This window comes from Anastrepha obliqua, chromosome 6 (genome assembly GCF_027943255.1).
Source record: "Anastrepha obliqua isolate idAnaObli1 chromosome 6, idAnaObli1_1.0, whole genome shotgun sequence".
In the NCBI taxonomy this organism is placed as follows: Eukaryota; Metazoa; Arthropoda; class Insecta; order Diptera; family Tephritidae; genus Anastrepha; species Anastrepha obliqua.
The window spans coordinates 17,058,487-17,074,681 of NC_072897.1; the positions used below are offsets into that span (position 1 = coordinate 17,058,487).

General features: G+C 46.2%; 1 protein-coding gene across 1 annotated transcript in view; it reads right to left on the reverse strand.

Moving 5' to 3' along the window:
* LOC129249943 (phosphatidylinositol 5-phosphate 4-kinase type-2 beta) overlaps positions 1-23 on the reverse strand; it is a 136,434-nt gene extending 136,411 nt beyond the window's left edge. Inside the window, exon 1 of the mRNA XM_054889606.1 lies at positions 2-23. The gene's annotated coding sequence lies outside the window, so the exon portion shown is untranslated. The remainder of the gene's footprint in view (position 1) is intronic.
* Between the last annotated feature and the right edge of the window lie 16,172 nt (positions 24-16,195).

Genomic DNA, 16,195 nt, shown 5'->3' on the forward strand with positions numbered 1-16,195 from the left:
CCTGCGCCAGTAATCCCTATTAAAGCAGCCGTCTGTCTAAGCTATAAGATAGAACGAAAAATTTCGTCAAAAGCTTTTGAAAAGTTAGTTATCGATATCATAATATGTATTCTAGATATGTAGCGGAACTGAGATTCCTCGCAATTTTCTTAAATACAGTCAAGAATTCGTCAACCGACTTTGCTTCTGAAATGAAATACAAATGTATTTTTTCTTTTCAGTCTTTATCGACGCTAACTTGTACAATGTAAAGGGGTTTCCAATTGGAGGTGTTATTTTTATATTTAAAGAAAAATGCTATTTTTTAGTATAAATGATCGGATGTTTATTTCATTATAAAAGAAGAAGGTATGCCGTTAATAGTGGAAAATAACATCAGGCAAATGACCACCCCGACCACGCTTACAGAACAATATCCTTTTTATGAAATTTTCCATAACCGAATTGCTAAGTGGCTGCCCCATGTCCTCGAAAGCCTCACGAATTCCATCTTTGAGGTCTTGAATCGACCCTGGGCTATTGGCTATTCTCTTTCTCGTGGCCCCAAAGAAAAAAGTCACAAGGTGTTAAATCACAAAAACTCGGTGGCCAATTGTGATCACCTCTTCGAGAGATAACACGGTCCGGAAACATTTCCCGTAAAAGATCAACGGTTCGATTCCAGCACTAAAAATCGTTAATCATCTCTCGACAGCGATAGATAACACCTGTTATTGCGCTGTCTAGTGTACCGTATCCCACCCCCAATCTCTCGTCACAGGAGCAATCCCTTGCAGCACGTTTGCTCCAAATACTTCTCTTCAGGGCTGGTGTCGAACTCAACCTTGGACAAGAGGTATTTGACACCTGCATCAGCCACAAACAGCTCCACCCGAACTCCACCTCGGTTAGGAGCAATAAGTGCAACGGTGGTGCCATCTTACGACCTGTTCAGGCCTTAAGACTCATAGGGAGTGGTCCACAAGATATGTGGCCACGTGTTGCTCCCGCCACCAGGCGGCCCCTGCCTCAACGGCGCTACCATCCTCAGTGCCGGCACTTCAAACTGCCGCCACCAACAAAACCTCAACGGTAAGGAGCGCTCAGGCGCAACAAAACTCCCCCACTGACACACAACCCTCCTGCTCCTACCCCAGTGCGGGGACAAACCAGCAGCTCTTGGTCCCCCGCACCGTCTGCTCCGGAAACCCTCGGAACCTGACAACAGTCCAGTGCAATTCTTGCAATGGCTGGTACCACTTTCAAAGGTGCTCTGACCTGCGCACCACCCGTGAGTGGACACGCGACGTCGTTGCCCCCTGCTGTAGAGCTCTGCACTCGCAACCGCACCTGCGACTCGGCCGTCCGTCAACGTCAGGCCACAACAACTTTTGCGGAACGCACACCAGGACCAACGCAGACAACACCACGCGTCCCTCACCCCCCGAGTTACGATCACACTCACGAGGAGTTTTAAATTCTTACAACTGAACTGCAACGGACTTACGAGCAAGGTCGACGAGATAGTTGGCTTCATGAGCCGACACAGTGTCAAAATAGCTGCGGTCCAAGAGGCAAAACTGCACCTTGATTACCAGGGACGGTTACAACGTTGACAGAAAGGATCGCGAGCGAGACCACGGTGGAGGCTTAGCGTTTATAGTCCACCATACAGTGCAGTATCGTCTCATCGATGAAGGCATCGACCGCAGGGACAGGGCCTTAGAATGTCAAGGGATAGCTGTCTGGTCAGGCGATTCCGAGCTCGAAATATTTAACGTTTATATACCCCCTGTCACCTGCTGCCCGCCAGGATATCACCCTGATATAGGTGCGCTCATCAGAGGTGAAAACCGATTGGTTGTAGGTGACTTCAATGCGCATAACGATCTTTGGCATTCAAGCCTGCCAAATGATCGTAGGGGACAGCTATTACCAGAGGATATAGACGATTCGACATTCAGCACTGTGAACGATGACGCCCCCACTAGGGTAATGGGCAATTGCAGCAGCTCGCCTGACATCACAATTTTTTGCGCAGGTCTGATAAATAGCATAACGTGGCGACCTATGCTATCGCTTGCATCAGACCAGTTGGCCATTATCCTCTCGATCAAGAAACCTGCCGACTTTGTTTCCGTGGATCACCGGTCATACATCAACTTCAACAAAGCTGATTGGGCCAGATTCGCAGAATTTACTGAAGACATCTTCGCCACTCTCCCCATCCCCACCGATGTACGCGCAGGCGAACGCGCATTCCGCAAGGTGGTCACAGCGGCCGCGGTTCGCTTCATTCCCGCTGGAAGGATCCGGGACATTCGTCCTAATTTCTCAGCTGAAGCCGAACGAGCGTGATCTCCTACGCCAGGTTGATCCAGGGGATCCTCGGAAAAAGGATCTCAATTCGGCGTTCCGGCAACTGGTAACTCGATATAAGCGGAACAAATGGGAAGAGCATTTGAAGTCCTGCAAATTCACCTCTGGTGTGAGCAAGCTCTGGTCCATCGTAAGGTTCCTATCGAACCCGACGAAGCACAACGACAAGGTGGACATCACCTTCAACGGTCGTGCCTCGTCGGATCCGACGAGTGCATAGCACCACCACTGCACTCACCGCCATAAACGCCCAAATAAACCGCGGGCTTAACCAAAACCGCCCCTGCGAGAGGACTGCCCTAGTAGCGTTTTACCTGAAGAAGGCTTTCGACACAGTCAGCCATTCCACGCTACTAGATGATATTTATCAGTCGACACTCCCGCCAGGGCTGAAGAGGTGGTCCGCAAACTACCTGAGCGGTCGTCACTCATCAGTGATTTTTCGAGATCAAACATCAAAGCAGAGGAAGATTAAGCAAGGTGTACCGCAGGGTGGTATCCTTTCTCCCTTGCTGTTCAACTTCTACATCTCGAAGCTCCCCCAACCACCAGCAGGAGTTTCCCTGGTCTCATACGCCGACGACTGTAAGATAATGGCGTCGGGCAATGACATCGATGGGCTGTGTTCCAAAGTGAACAATTACCTCACCGACCTTTCTCGCTTTTTCACTGCGAGGAATCTCCAACTTTCCCCCACTAAATCCACGGCGACCCTCTTTACCACCTGGACAAAGGAGGTCAAGCCGTCCGTTAAGGTAAAACTCGACGACACACCAATTCCGACGGTAAGCAACCCCAACAGTTTGGGTGTAACCTTCGACAGTTTGCTCTCCTTCTTAGCGCACACAACCGCAATTGCCCCTAAAGTCCAAAATCGCAACAAGGTCCTCAATTCGCTTGTCGGCAGCATTTGGGGCAAAGACAAAGAACTGTTGCTACCGACATTTAAGGCAATTGGTCGGCCGGCTCTGAACTATGCTGCGCCTGTCTGGTCGCCTGGAACCAGTGAATCGCAGTGGACGAAGCTTTAGACCTGCTAAAACACTGCAATAAATACCGCGACAGGATGTCTCTTGATGTCCCCGATACAACACCCACACAACGAGGCACAAATGCCTCCAGTAATGGAGCATAAAAAACTGCTGAGCAAGCAGTTCCTGCTGGGATGTTACCACAGGTTTCACCCCTGCAGACACCTGCTTGAGCCTGAGCCGCCTCCCAGGCACGTCAGGAGACACCTCTTATACTACGCCGACGAAATCCAGGACAAAACTGACCGCAACCTACTGGACCGGACAGTATTTAGACAGTCAATAAACGACATCCACCGGGAGACCGTCACCACCTTCATGAACTCCCGTCCTGTGAATGCCGTAATCGGAGTCCAACCGCCACCAATAGCAGATGAAGAGCTCCAGCTTCCTCGTGAGACACGTGTAACACTGGCACAATTACGATCTGGATATTGTAGCAGGTTAAACTCCTACTTATCCAGAATCGACCCCGACATACTAAACATATGTCCAGCATGTGAAGGCACCCCGCACGACACTAACCACCTTTTCACATGCTCCATCAAACCCACTCATCTAACACCCCTCTCCCTCTGGACCCAACCCGACGAAACTGCTAGTTTCCTGGGCCTACCGTTAGATGAGCTAGACGAAGACGACCAGTGATTACACTACACTGGCAGGGCAAAGTTACTGCTACAAAACAACAAACTAAAATAAAACCGTTATAGACTATGAATTTACCGCTGCATACCGCGGGGAAGCCCTATTTTCATGTGTACGGAAACTGTATCTGTTCCGTTGAAGTGAAGTTTTTTGTTTTGTTAAATGTAATTTTTAACGATGTACTTAGGAAAAAATGTTTAGAAATTGTAGAAAAATTACTGACTAAACATTTCTCATAAAATTTTAAAATGTTTTAGTTTTTTTTAATACGTAGCTTACATTTATTTGTGTACGGATAATTTTTCTGGCAAGGGTACATATTTTTTATTTGACTTCATAATGCGTACCACAGCATTTAGCATTTAAGAAAATCGCATCACCACTGTGGTCTTCCTTGAACACTACATATTTTCAACAAAAAACATCCGATCATTTATATTAAAAAATAGCATTTTTTTTTAATATGAAAATAACACCTCTTATTAAAAACCCCTATATTATCTTATTTGAATGCTAGTATGTAGGTAAATATAAGTCAAAAATGTATAGATTTTGTAAGATAATAAAGAATTTTAAACAAACAAACAAAATAAAGTTAATGTTTTTAATATTAAGAACGGGGCTCAGCCGAAATATTTGAGTGATAATTGTAGATAGTGTAACGACACACACACTTATTTAACAAGAGATAGGGAGAATTTTAAACTTCCTTTTTGTTAAACGGAAAATTTTAAACAAGACCTGATTTACATAGGATTAAAAACTTAGAATTAATGATACAACGCTAGTGACCAATAATTTGCAGGATCTCCAAAAAATTGTAAGCAAAGTGGAAAAATGCAGCAAATCCTTCGGGCTAAATATTGTTATCAAAACACGAATGCGCCTTGACACCAGATGGTGAGCACATATAGGAAAACCAAAAACTTTTTTAAAAGGCGACTGAAAAAAACAAAACACAAAAAAAATGCAATTTCGCTCAATAAAATAAAGATGAGAAGGTTTATGCTGAAAATTATTTGGTTAGGGTTGCCGAAGGACATTTTTAAGCTAAAACAAAACTTAAACAATAAACCTGAGAAGCAAAAAAAAATCCGATTGACCACTTCCCCCCTGATGGGGCTGGTATACACCAAAAACAACAACAGTTGCAGGACCAATCATAAGAAAACACTCCAAAAAACACGCATTTGCGGCAAAATTTGCAACAAGTATTAGAACAAACAAATGTTACAACAAATTGCACAACAGAAGCAACAACAGTCGAGCCCAATACCTCTGCCAAATACATGGAGCACCCAATGCCTTACTTTCACGTCTAACTCAATCCCAAACTCCCATATAGCCCGAAATAACACAAAGCCAAGCAAACCGAAGCAGATTCAGTAGCTAAAGCAAACTGCTGTCTGCCACTGACTCCTGTATATGGAAAGCAACCAAAAATGTAAAAAGGTTAATACTAGCACAATCAGTTATTAAAACAGATCTCGATAAGACAAACACATGTGCTCGACACTTAACCCGAGTGTTCTGCCGCCACGAAGTCGAACCCTCGCCAAGCTATGCTCAATAAGTAAAAAGATATCCTAAAACACACGCACCAGATGGACCCACCCATATAAAAATTCTCGAAAAATAAATTAAAGAAGTGATAAAAAAACTTAAAAAAAGAAGGCCCCAGCATATGACCTCATAACAGGAGAAGTACTGAAACTGCAGGACTCACTTTCCTCACGTAAATATATATATATATCTATTATAATGGGTTATTTTTTAGCTATTATCTTTTTAAACAGTTGGTTTAAACAGCTGACGCCCATTTCGTGTTTTGTTTCACTGTCTAACATCATCAGTTTGGTCTATAATTTAACCATGAATCGTCTTACAAACGAACCACGCTTGCAAATCATTGAATTTTATTATAAAAATGCATGTTCTGTTAAGAAAGTTTATCGCGCGCTTCTTCCATTTTATGGTCAGTTTAATCGACCCGCTGAAGCGGCTATTCGGGTTATTATGACTTAATTTAGAACCCAATTTACATTATTGGACATCAAACCACCAACACGCTTACGTAGAGTGCGAACTGAAGAAAATATCGCAGCTGTATCGGCCAGTGTTAATGATGACCATCAATTATCGATTCGTCGCCGTTCGCAGCAATTGGGCCTGTGTTACTCAACAACGTGGGAAATTTTGCAAAAGGATTTAGATGTCAAGCCTTTCACAGCTGGTGCAAGAATTGAAGCCGGACGACCTACCGCAACGCAGAATTTTTGCTGAATGGGCTCTTGGAAAGTTGGCCGAAGATCCACTTTTATCGAAAGCTTGTGTTCAGCGACGAAGCTCATTTTTGGATCAACGGGTACGTAAAAAAAGAAGAATTGTCGATTTTGGAGTGAAGATCAGCCAGAAGAATTGCAAGAGCTACCAATGTATTCAGAATAGGTCACAGTTTGGTGCGATGGAGGTATCATTGGATGTACGTTCTTCAAAGATGCTGCAAATCGTAACGTAACTGTGAATGGTGAGCGATACCGTGAAATGATATCCAACTTTTTTTTGCCCAAAATGCAAGAGCTTGACTTGCATGACATGTGGTTTCAGCAAGACGGTGCCACATGCCACACAGCACGCGTAACAATGGACTTGTTAAGAAGCGAGTTCGGTGAACACTTTATTTCACGTTCGGAACCTGTCAATTGGCACCCCAGATCGTGCGATATAACGCCTTTAGATTATTTTTTGTGGGACTATGTTAAAGCTCATGTCTATTCAGACAAGCCTGCTTCAATTAACGCATTGGAAGACAACATTAAAGCATTTACATATATGTGAGATACCGGATGAAATATTGGAAAGAGTATGCCAAAATTGGACTAAGCGGATGGACCATTCGAAGCGCAATCGCGGTCAACATTTGCATGAAATAATCTTTTCAAACAAGGCGAAGAACAAGGCGAAGAACAGTTTAAACTAAATGAAAGTTCAGCTGGTGCATTCCAAGGGAGCATTATGGGGGTATACTTGCTATACATATACTCGTACGATCTACCAGCTTCTGAAGAAACAATAAATGGATCGCTTGCGAATGACATCGCCGTACTCGCAATTGAGTCCCACCTCCAAGTGGTCTTCCAAAAACTCATTGGTTGAAATAGTGGCGCATTAAACCAAACGAGAGGGGTGTGGGGCAGATCGCCTCCACGTGGTGCAGCCTGGGTAGCGCTAAATGACTTGCGGATTTGGACAAATTCTTTTTATATTACTTTTTCGACTTTTTCTGACCCCTGTGCTGGTAGTCTCGGCATTCTGTCACCTGAATAGGCTGAGGTGAAACTCAGCAGAAATGACTGATGGGCTAATGACGTGACTGCCCCCGTCCCGTTAAAAGCCTGGCAGGCCTCGGAGTACGTTCCAAATCCGTAGACATTGGGTTGGCGGTGTAGGTGCGATTGAGACGACTCCCGTCTTTGTGTCCGGTCTGGCTCTGAACGCATGCCCCATAAGGACATGCGTCAACTCTCGCATGGCCTCCCTGCTACGGCACAGACAACCATGGCACCCTTTAAGGACGACTACACACTACGGGTTTGGATAGCGGCTTCGAGTGGGGACCCAACAACAGCAACAATGAATAATAATAAAAACAGAAACATAATAACAACAAACAAAACAATAACCCTGCAGAAAGCTTCAGGGGGTAGCGGGAGTTCGGAACCGAACCCCAAAACCACCTCTCTTAGGACAGGAGGAGTGAAATTATCTCCTAAAAAACTTACGCCCCGGAGGTAGTCTCTAGTGGGGGTAAGGCGTCGGAATCGACGTGAAGGGCAGTGACCAAGGGGGACACCGAAGGAAAGTCGGAACCGACTTTTTCCATTAATCCGGGGGTTAAAGGTAGGAACCCACCTTTGATAGGTAGCGGATCACAGACGGAACCATCTGCGACTCCTAGAGCAGTGGCGCTGGATGGTGTAGCCAGCACCAGCAAAGGACTTTCCCCTAGCTTTCCGGGAACTTCGGGGGTATCTCTCCGTTAGGCCTAAACGGCAGCCAGGCCAGAGTAAGCGGTCCTTCTCTGACCTTCGTATGGCTACCAGGATCCTGGAGCGCTACGGTGGCCAGAATGACCCTCAGTTATCTGAGAAGCATTCCCAGACGCTCAAGTGGGCCAGGAAGGTGATCAGAGGAGGGCAGCGGAAAGGGAGTGTAAGCGAGTGCGCCACAATTGGACTCGGGAGTAAAAAGGCAACTCTCCTAGGAGGAGGATTTCTCCCAAGAAAAGAGACCCAAGATTGGTGGTGGCCCGCCAAAATCGTTTAGCGAAGTCGCTAAACAGGCGGGCTCCATCATTCTCGGGGTGATGGACAGCACTAGATAAGACGGGGCCATCTCTAGGGACGAGTGGAAGAGGGTAGCGTCCGCCATCTCCGCAGTATTCATGAAGGTAGTGAGGGAAAACCCTGGACCACCCCCAAGCTGTGAAAGTGCCGGATGGCACTACGGTTCATACAAGAGAATCGTCTGCGCTGACGAACGGTCAGCCTCAATGTATAGGGCGGCAGTGGCCTTGGTGGGAGAGGTATGGGAGGGAGCCAAGCTGAAGGTTGTGGACAGAAGGGATCTGCCGGTGCGTCCGCGAGCACGTGTCTGGCTCCCCTCCGAACCCTCTTCTTCGAAGGAGATGGAAGAAATCCTCCGCTATTGTAACCCCAAACTTCCCACACACAACTGGAGGGTGGTTAAGGTGGAGAAGACTGAGGGATCCTACCGGCAAGCGCTGATTCTGCTGAATGCAGAGTCACTCAGTCCTCTCAGTGAAGCAAAGGGGTTCATCAACTATGGCTTTGAGAAGGTAGTCCTTAAGGTCTACCGAACCTACGCCAGAGGAGATGCCTCTGCACATCCGGAAGTGCTGGGAGAAGCAAGGCCCACAGTAGAGGAAGCTCCTGTGGACATGGAAGTAGAATCCGTCACGTCGGAGGGTGACAATGCTGATGACACCAGCTTTTTACCGGGGTCCGTCATAAGCATCGGGTCATTCTTCGACAGGGCGGAGGAGGAGAGGCTCCTGGCCTCGGAGAGTGAGGACGCTGTCCTTGGGGTGATGGAGAGGACCTTGGACGATGAATATTCTTCAGAAAAATCTTCATCACTATAAGGCAGCGTCCGCCAACCTACTTATCCATCTTGAGTAAGGTGGAGCTGATATAGTCCTGATCCAGGAGCTGTGGCTGAGCAGCAACGGCATTTCTGGGCTCAGGACGAAAAGCAACAAACTGGTGGCGTATAGCAGGACAGGTAGACCAAGATCCTGTATACTCATCAGGAGGGAACTTAACGCATTTATTTTGCCTAATTTCAGCAATGAAGACATTGTGACGGTGAGCCTGGAGGGCCCGGCTGGAAAGCTATGGCTGATGTCCGTCTATATGGCACATGACGACGAGGTGGAACCATCTCCGGCGCTGCTAAGGGAAACCCTGGCTGAAGCAAAACGCAGCAATAACAGCTTTTTCTTGGAAGGAAAAACCGCCCTGGTGGACAACGGAGCTATCTGAGCTTAGGGCCTCATGCAGACGCCTTTTCCACAGGGCTAAAAGAATTAGGTCTCCCTCGGGATGGGAGCTGTATAAAGCAGGGCTAGGAATATACAAGTCCGAAATTGGGCTAAAAGGACTCTTGGAGAAGCTTCTGCGAGAGCGTAGAGGGCTGCCATGAGTCCTCCAGGTTTAGACGAGTACTCACGAAGAGTTCCGCTCCCTTGGGGTACTTAAGAGACGAATTGGGGCGTTGGGCAATGAGCGGCGAGAAGTCACTGAAGTTACTTCTTGACGCTTATTTTCCGATGAGCCCGGCACCTAGCAGCACAGGCCTGGATAGCATTTCAACTTGCATTGCGGACCGAGGCTGGTTGCTGGATAAGCGTCGCCTGGCTTGGGCCATTGACTTCTTTAGGACCTTCAAGTCGCCTGGTCCTGACGGCATCATTCCTGCCCAACTCCAGAAATCTGTGGAAGTATCATGCCGTTGGTTGAGCCCCATCTATGCGAGCTTCGTAGCCAGGGGCTATATACCAAGATCATGAAGGGCCGTAAGAGTTGTCTTTATACCCAAGGCAGGCAAGAGCTCACATGTCTCCCCTAAGGACTTCAGGCCAATCAGTCTCTCATCTTTCTTACTGAAAACCCTTGAGAAACTGATTGACCTGCACATATGAAGCGAAATTCCTCGGGTCGGCTGGCGCATACTCAACATGCTTATTGCAAGGGTAGATGGGTGGAATCTGCCCTATATACAATCGTTTAAGAGATTGAAGTCTCTTTTTCAGAAGGAGTTTGTGGTAGGCGCCTTCCTCGACATTGAGAGGGCTTTTAACAACGTCCTCCCGGAGGCAATTACCAGGTCTCTAGGTAAACTAGGGGTCAGAACCGACCTTATAAGATTTATCCGCAAAATGCTTAGCGACAGAACTGTCACGGCAAAGTGGGGCGGTATCTCCATCCATCGGCAGGTGAGTAGAGACACTCCGCAAGGTGGGGTTCTCTCACCATTCCTCTGGGTTGTTGTTTTAAATGACCTGTTGGAGGAGCTGGTGAAGGGGGGCTGCAGGGTAATTGCCTACGCGGATGACGTGGCACTAATTGTTAGAGGAAAATTTTTGGACACTCTGTACAACTTGATGCAGGGATATCTGAATGCAGTTGTTAGATGGGCAACGGATTGTGGCCTGTCGGTATGTAATTTTTAACGATGTACTTAGGAAAAAATGTTTAGAAATTGTAGAAAAATTACTGACTAAACATTTCTCATAAAATTTTAAAATGTTTTAGTTTTTTTTTAATATGTAGCTTGCATTTATTTGTGTACGGATAATTTTTCTGGCAAGGGTACATATTTTTTATTTGACTTCATAATGCGTACCACAGCATTTAGCATTTAAGAAAATCGCATCACCACTGTGGTCTTCTTTGAACGCTACATATTTTCAACAAAAAACATCCGATCATTTATATTAAAAAATAGCATTTTTTTTAAATATGAAAATAACACCTCTTATTAAAAACCCCTATATTATCTTATTTGAATGCTAGTATGTAGGTAAATATAAGTCAAAAATGTATAGATTTTGTAAGATAATAAAGAATTGTAAACAAACAAACAAAATAAAGTTAATGTTTTTAATATTAAGAACGGGGCTCAGCCGAAATATTTGAGTGATAATTGTAGATAGTGTAACGACACACACACTTATTTAACAAGAGATAGGGAGAATTTTAAACTTCCTTTTTGTTAAACGGAAAATTTTAAACAAGACCTGATTTACATAGGATTAAAAACTTAGAATTAATGATACAACGCTAGTGACCAATAATTTGCAGGATCTCCAAAAAATTTTAAGCAAAGTGGAAAAATGCAGCAAATCCTTCGGGCTAAATATTGTTATCAAAACACGAATGCGCCTTGACACCAGATGGTGAGCACAAATAGGAAAACCAAAAACTTTTTAAAAGGCGACTGAAAAAACAAAACACAAAAAAAATGCAATTTCGCTCAATAAAAAAAGATGAGAAGGTTTATGCTGAAAATTATTTGGTTAGGGTTGCCGAAGGACATTTTTAAGCTAAAACAAAACTTAAACAACTGACTCCTGTCTATGGAAAGCAACCAAAAATGTAAAAAGGTTAACACTAGCACAATCAGTTATTAAAACAGATCTCGATAAGACAAACACATGTGCTCGACACTTAACCCGAGTGTTCTGCCGCCACGAAGTCGAACCCTCGCCAAGCTATGCTCAATAAGTAAAAAGATATCCTAAAACACACGCACCAGATGGACCCACTCATATAAAAATTCTCGAAAAATAAATTAAAGAAGTGATAAAAAAAACTTAAAAAAAGAAGGCCCCAGCATATGACCTCATAACAGGAGAAGTACTGAAACTGCAGGACTCACTTTCCTCACGTAAATATATATATATATCTATTATAATGGGTTATTTTTTAGCTATTATCTTTTTAAACAGTTGGTTTAAACAGCTGACGCCCATTTCGTGTTTTGTTTCACTGTCTCACATCATCAGTTTGGTCTATAATTTAACCATGAATCGTCTTACAAACGAACCACGCTTGCAAATCATTGAATTTTATTATAAAAATGCATGTTCTGTTAAGAAAGTTTATCGCGCGCTTCTTCCATTTTATGGTCAGTTTAATCGACCCGTTGAAGTGTCTATTCGGGTTATTATGACTTAATTTAGAACCCAATTTACATTATTGGACATCAAACCACCAACACGCTTACGTAGAGTGCGAACTGAAGAAAATATCGCAGCTGTATCGGCCAGTGTTAATGATGACCATCAATTATCGATTCGTCGCCGTTCGCAGCAATTGGGCCTGTGTTACTCAACAACGTGGGAAATTTTGCAAAAGGATTTAGATGTCAAGCCTTTCACAGCTGGTGCAAGAATTGAAGCCGGACGACCTACCGCAACGCAGAATTTTTGCTGAATGGGCTCTTGGAAAGTTGGCCGAAGATCCACTTTTATCGAAAGCTTGTGTTCAGCGACGAAGCTCATTTTTGGATCAACGGGTACGTAAAAAAAGAAGAATTGTCGATTTTGGAGTGAAGATCAGCCAGAAGAATTGCAAGAGCTACCAATGTATTCAGAATAGGTCACAGTTTGGTGCGATGGAGGTATCATTGGATGTACGTTCTTCAAAGATGCTGCAAATCGTAACGTAACTGTGAATGGTGAGCGATACCGTGAAATGATATCCAACTTTTTTTTGCCCAAAATGCAAGAGCTTGACTTGCATGACATGTGGTTTCAGCAAGACGGTGCCACATGCCACACAGCACGCGTAACAATGGACTTGTTAAGAAGCGAGTTCGGTGAACACTTTATTTCACGTTCGGAACCTGTCAATTGGCACCCCAGATCGTGCGATATAACGCCTTTAGATTATTTTTTGTGGGACTATGTTAAAGCTCATGTCTATTCAGACAAGCCTGCTTCAATTAACGCATTGGAAGACAACATTAAAGCATTTACATATATGTGAGATACCGGATGAAATATTGGAAAGAGTATGCCAAAATTGGACTAAGCGGATGGACCATTCGAAGCGCAATCGCGGTCAACATTTGCATGAAATAATCTTTTCAAACAAGGCGAAGAACAAGGCGAAGAACAGTTTAAACTAAATGAAAGTTCAGCTGGTGCATTCCAAGGGAGCATTATGGGGGTATACTTGCTATACATATACTCGTACGATCTACCAGCTTCTGAAGAAACAATAAATGGATCGCTTGCGAATGACATCGCCGTACTCGCAATTGAGTCCCACCTCCAAGTGGTCTTCCAAAAACTCATTGGTTGAAATAGTGGCGCATTAAACCAAACGAGAGGGGTGTGGGGCAGATCGCCTCCACGTGGTGCAGCCTGGGTAGCGCTAAATGACTTGCGGATTTGGACAAATTCTTTTTATATTACTTTTTCGACTTTTTCTGACCCCTGTGCTGGTAGTCTCGGCATTCTGTCACCTGAATAGGCTGAGGTGAAACTCAGCAGAAATGACTGATGGGCTAATGACGTGACTGCCCCCGTCCCGTTAAAAGCCTGGCAGGCCTCGGAGTACGTTCCAAATCCGTAGACATTGGGTTGGCGGTGTAGGTGCGATTGAGACGACTCCCGTCTTTGTGTCCGGTCTGGCTCTGAACGCATGCCCCATAAGGACATGCGTCAACTCTCGCATGGCCTCCCTGCTACGGCACAGACAACCATGGCACCCTTTAAGGACGACTACACACTACGGGTTTGGATAGCGGCTTCGAGTGGGGACCCAACAACAGCAACAATGAATAATAATAAAAACAGAAACATAATAACAACAAACAAAACAATAACCCTGCAGAAAGCTTCAGGGGGTAGCGGGAGTTCGGAACCGAACCCCAAAACCACCTCTCTTAGGACAGGAGGAGTGAAATTATCTCCTAAAAAACTTACGCCCCGGAGGTAGTCTCTAGTGGGGGTAAGGCGTCGGAATCGACGTGAAGGGCAGTGACCAAGGGGGACACCGAAGGAAAGTCGGAACCGACTTTTTCCATTAATCCGGGGGTTAAAGGTAGGAACCCACCTTTGATAGGTAGCGGATCACAGACGGAACCATCTGCGACTCCTAGAGCAGTGGCGCTGGATGGTGTAGCCAGCACCAGCAAAGGACTTTCCCCTAGCTTTCCGGGAACTTCGGGGGTATCTCTCCGTTAGGCCTAAACGGCAGCCAGGCCAGAGTAAGCGGTCCTTCTCTGACCTTCGTATGGCTACCAGGATCCTGGAGCGCTACGGTGGCCAGAATGACCCTCAGTTATCTGAGAAGCATTCCCAGACGCTCAAGTGGGCCAGGAAGGTGATCAGAGGAGGGCAGCGGAAAGGGAGTGTAAGCGAGTGCGCCACAATTGGACTCGGGAGTAAAAAGGCAACTCTCCTAGGAGGAGGATTTCTCCCAAGAAAAGAGACCCAAGATTGGTGGTGGCCCGCCAAAATCGTTTAGCGAAGTCGCTAAACAGGCGGGCTCCATCATTCTCGGGGTGATGGACAGCACTAGATAAGACGGGGCCATCTCTAGGGACGAGTGGAAGAGGGTAGCGTCCGCCATCTCCGCAGTATTCATGAAGGTAGTGAGGGAAAACCCTGGACCACCCCCAAGCTGTGAAAGTGCCGGATGGCACTACGGTTCATACAAGAGAATCGTCTGCGCTGACGAACGGTCAGCCTCAATGTATAGGGCGGCAGTGGCCTTGGTGGGAGAGGTATGGGAGGGAGCCAAGCTGAAGGTTGTGGACAGAAGGGATCTGCCGGTGCGTCCGCGAGCACGTGTCTGGCTCCCCTCCGAACCCTCTTCTTCGAAGGAGATGGAAGAAATCCTCCGCTATTGTAACCCCAAACTTCCCACACACAACTGGAGGGTGGTTAAGGTGGAGAAGACTGAGGGATCCTACCGGCAAGCGCTGATTCTGCTGAATGCAGAGTCACTCAGTCCTCTCAGTGAAGCAAAGGGGTTCATCAACTATGGCTTTGAGAAGGTAGTCCTTAAGGTCTACCGAACCTACGCCAGAGGAGATGCCTCTGCACATCCGGAAGTGCTGGGAGAAGCAAGGCCCACAGTAGAGGAAGCTCCTGTGGACATGGAAGTAGAATCCGTCACGTCGGAGGGTGACAATGCTGATGACACCAGCTTTTTACCGGGGTCCGTCATAAGCATCGGGTCATTCTTCGACAGGGCGGAGGAGGAGAGGCTCCTGGCCTCGGAGAGTGAGGACGCTGTCCTTGGGGTGATGGAGAGGACCTTGGACGATGAATATTCTTCAGAAAAATCTTCATCACTATAAGGCAGCGTCCGCCAACCTACTTATCCATCTTGAGTAAGGTGGAGCTGATATAGTCCTGATCCAGGAGCTGTGGCTGAGCAGCAACGGCATTTCTGGGCTCAGGACGAAAAGCAACAAACTGGTGGCGTATAGCAGGACAGGTAGACCAAGATCCTGTATACTCATCAGGAGGGAACTTAACGCATTTATTTTGCCTAATTTCAGCAATGAAGACATTGTGACGGTGAGCCTGGAGGGCCCGGCTGGAAAGCTATGGCTGATGTCCGTCTATATGGCACATGACGACGAGGTGGAACCATCTCCGGCGCTGCTAAGGGAAACCCTGGCTGAAGCAAAACGCAGCAATAACAGCTTTTTCTTGGAAGGAAAAACCGCCCTGGTGGACAACGGAGCTATCTGAGCTTAGGGCCTCATGCAGACGCCTTTTCCACAGGGCTAAAAGAATTAGGTCTCCTTCGGGATGGGAGCTGTATAAAGCAGGGCTAGGAATATACAAGTCCGAAATTGGGCTAAAAGGACTCTTGGAGAAGCTTCTGCGAGAGCGTAGAGGGCTGCCATGAGTCCTCCAGGTTTAGACGAGTACTCACGAAGAGTTCCGCTCCCTTGGGGTACTTAAGAGACGAATTGGGGCGTTGGGCAATGAGCGGCGAGAAGTCTCGCTTATTTTCCGATGAGCCCGGCACCTAGCAGCACCGGCCTGGATAGCATTTCAACTTGCATTACGGACCGAGGCTGGTTGCTGGATAAGCGTCGCCTGG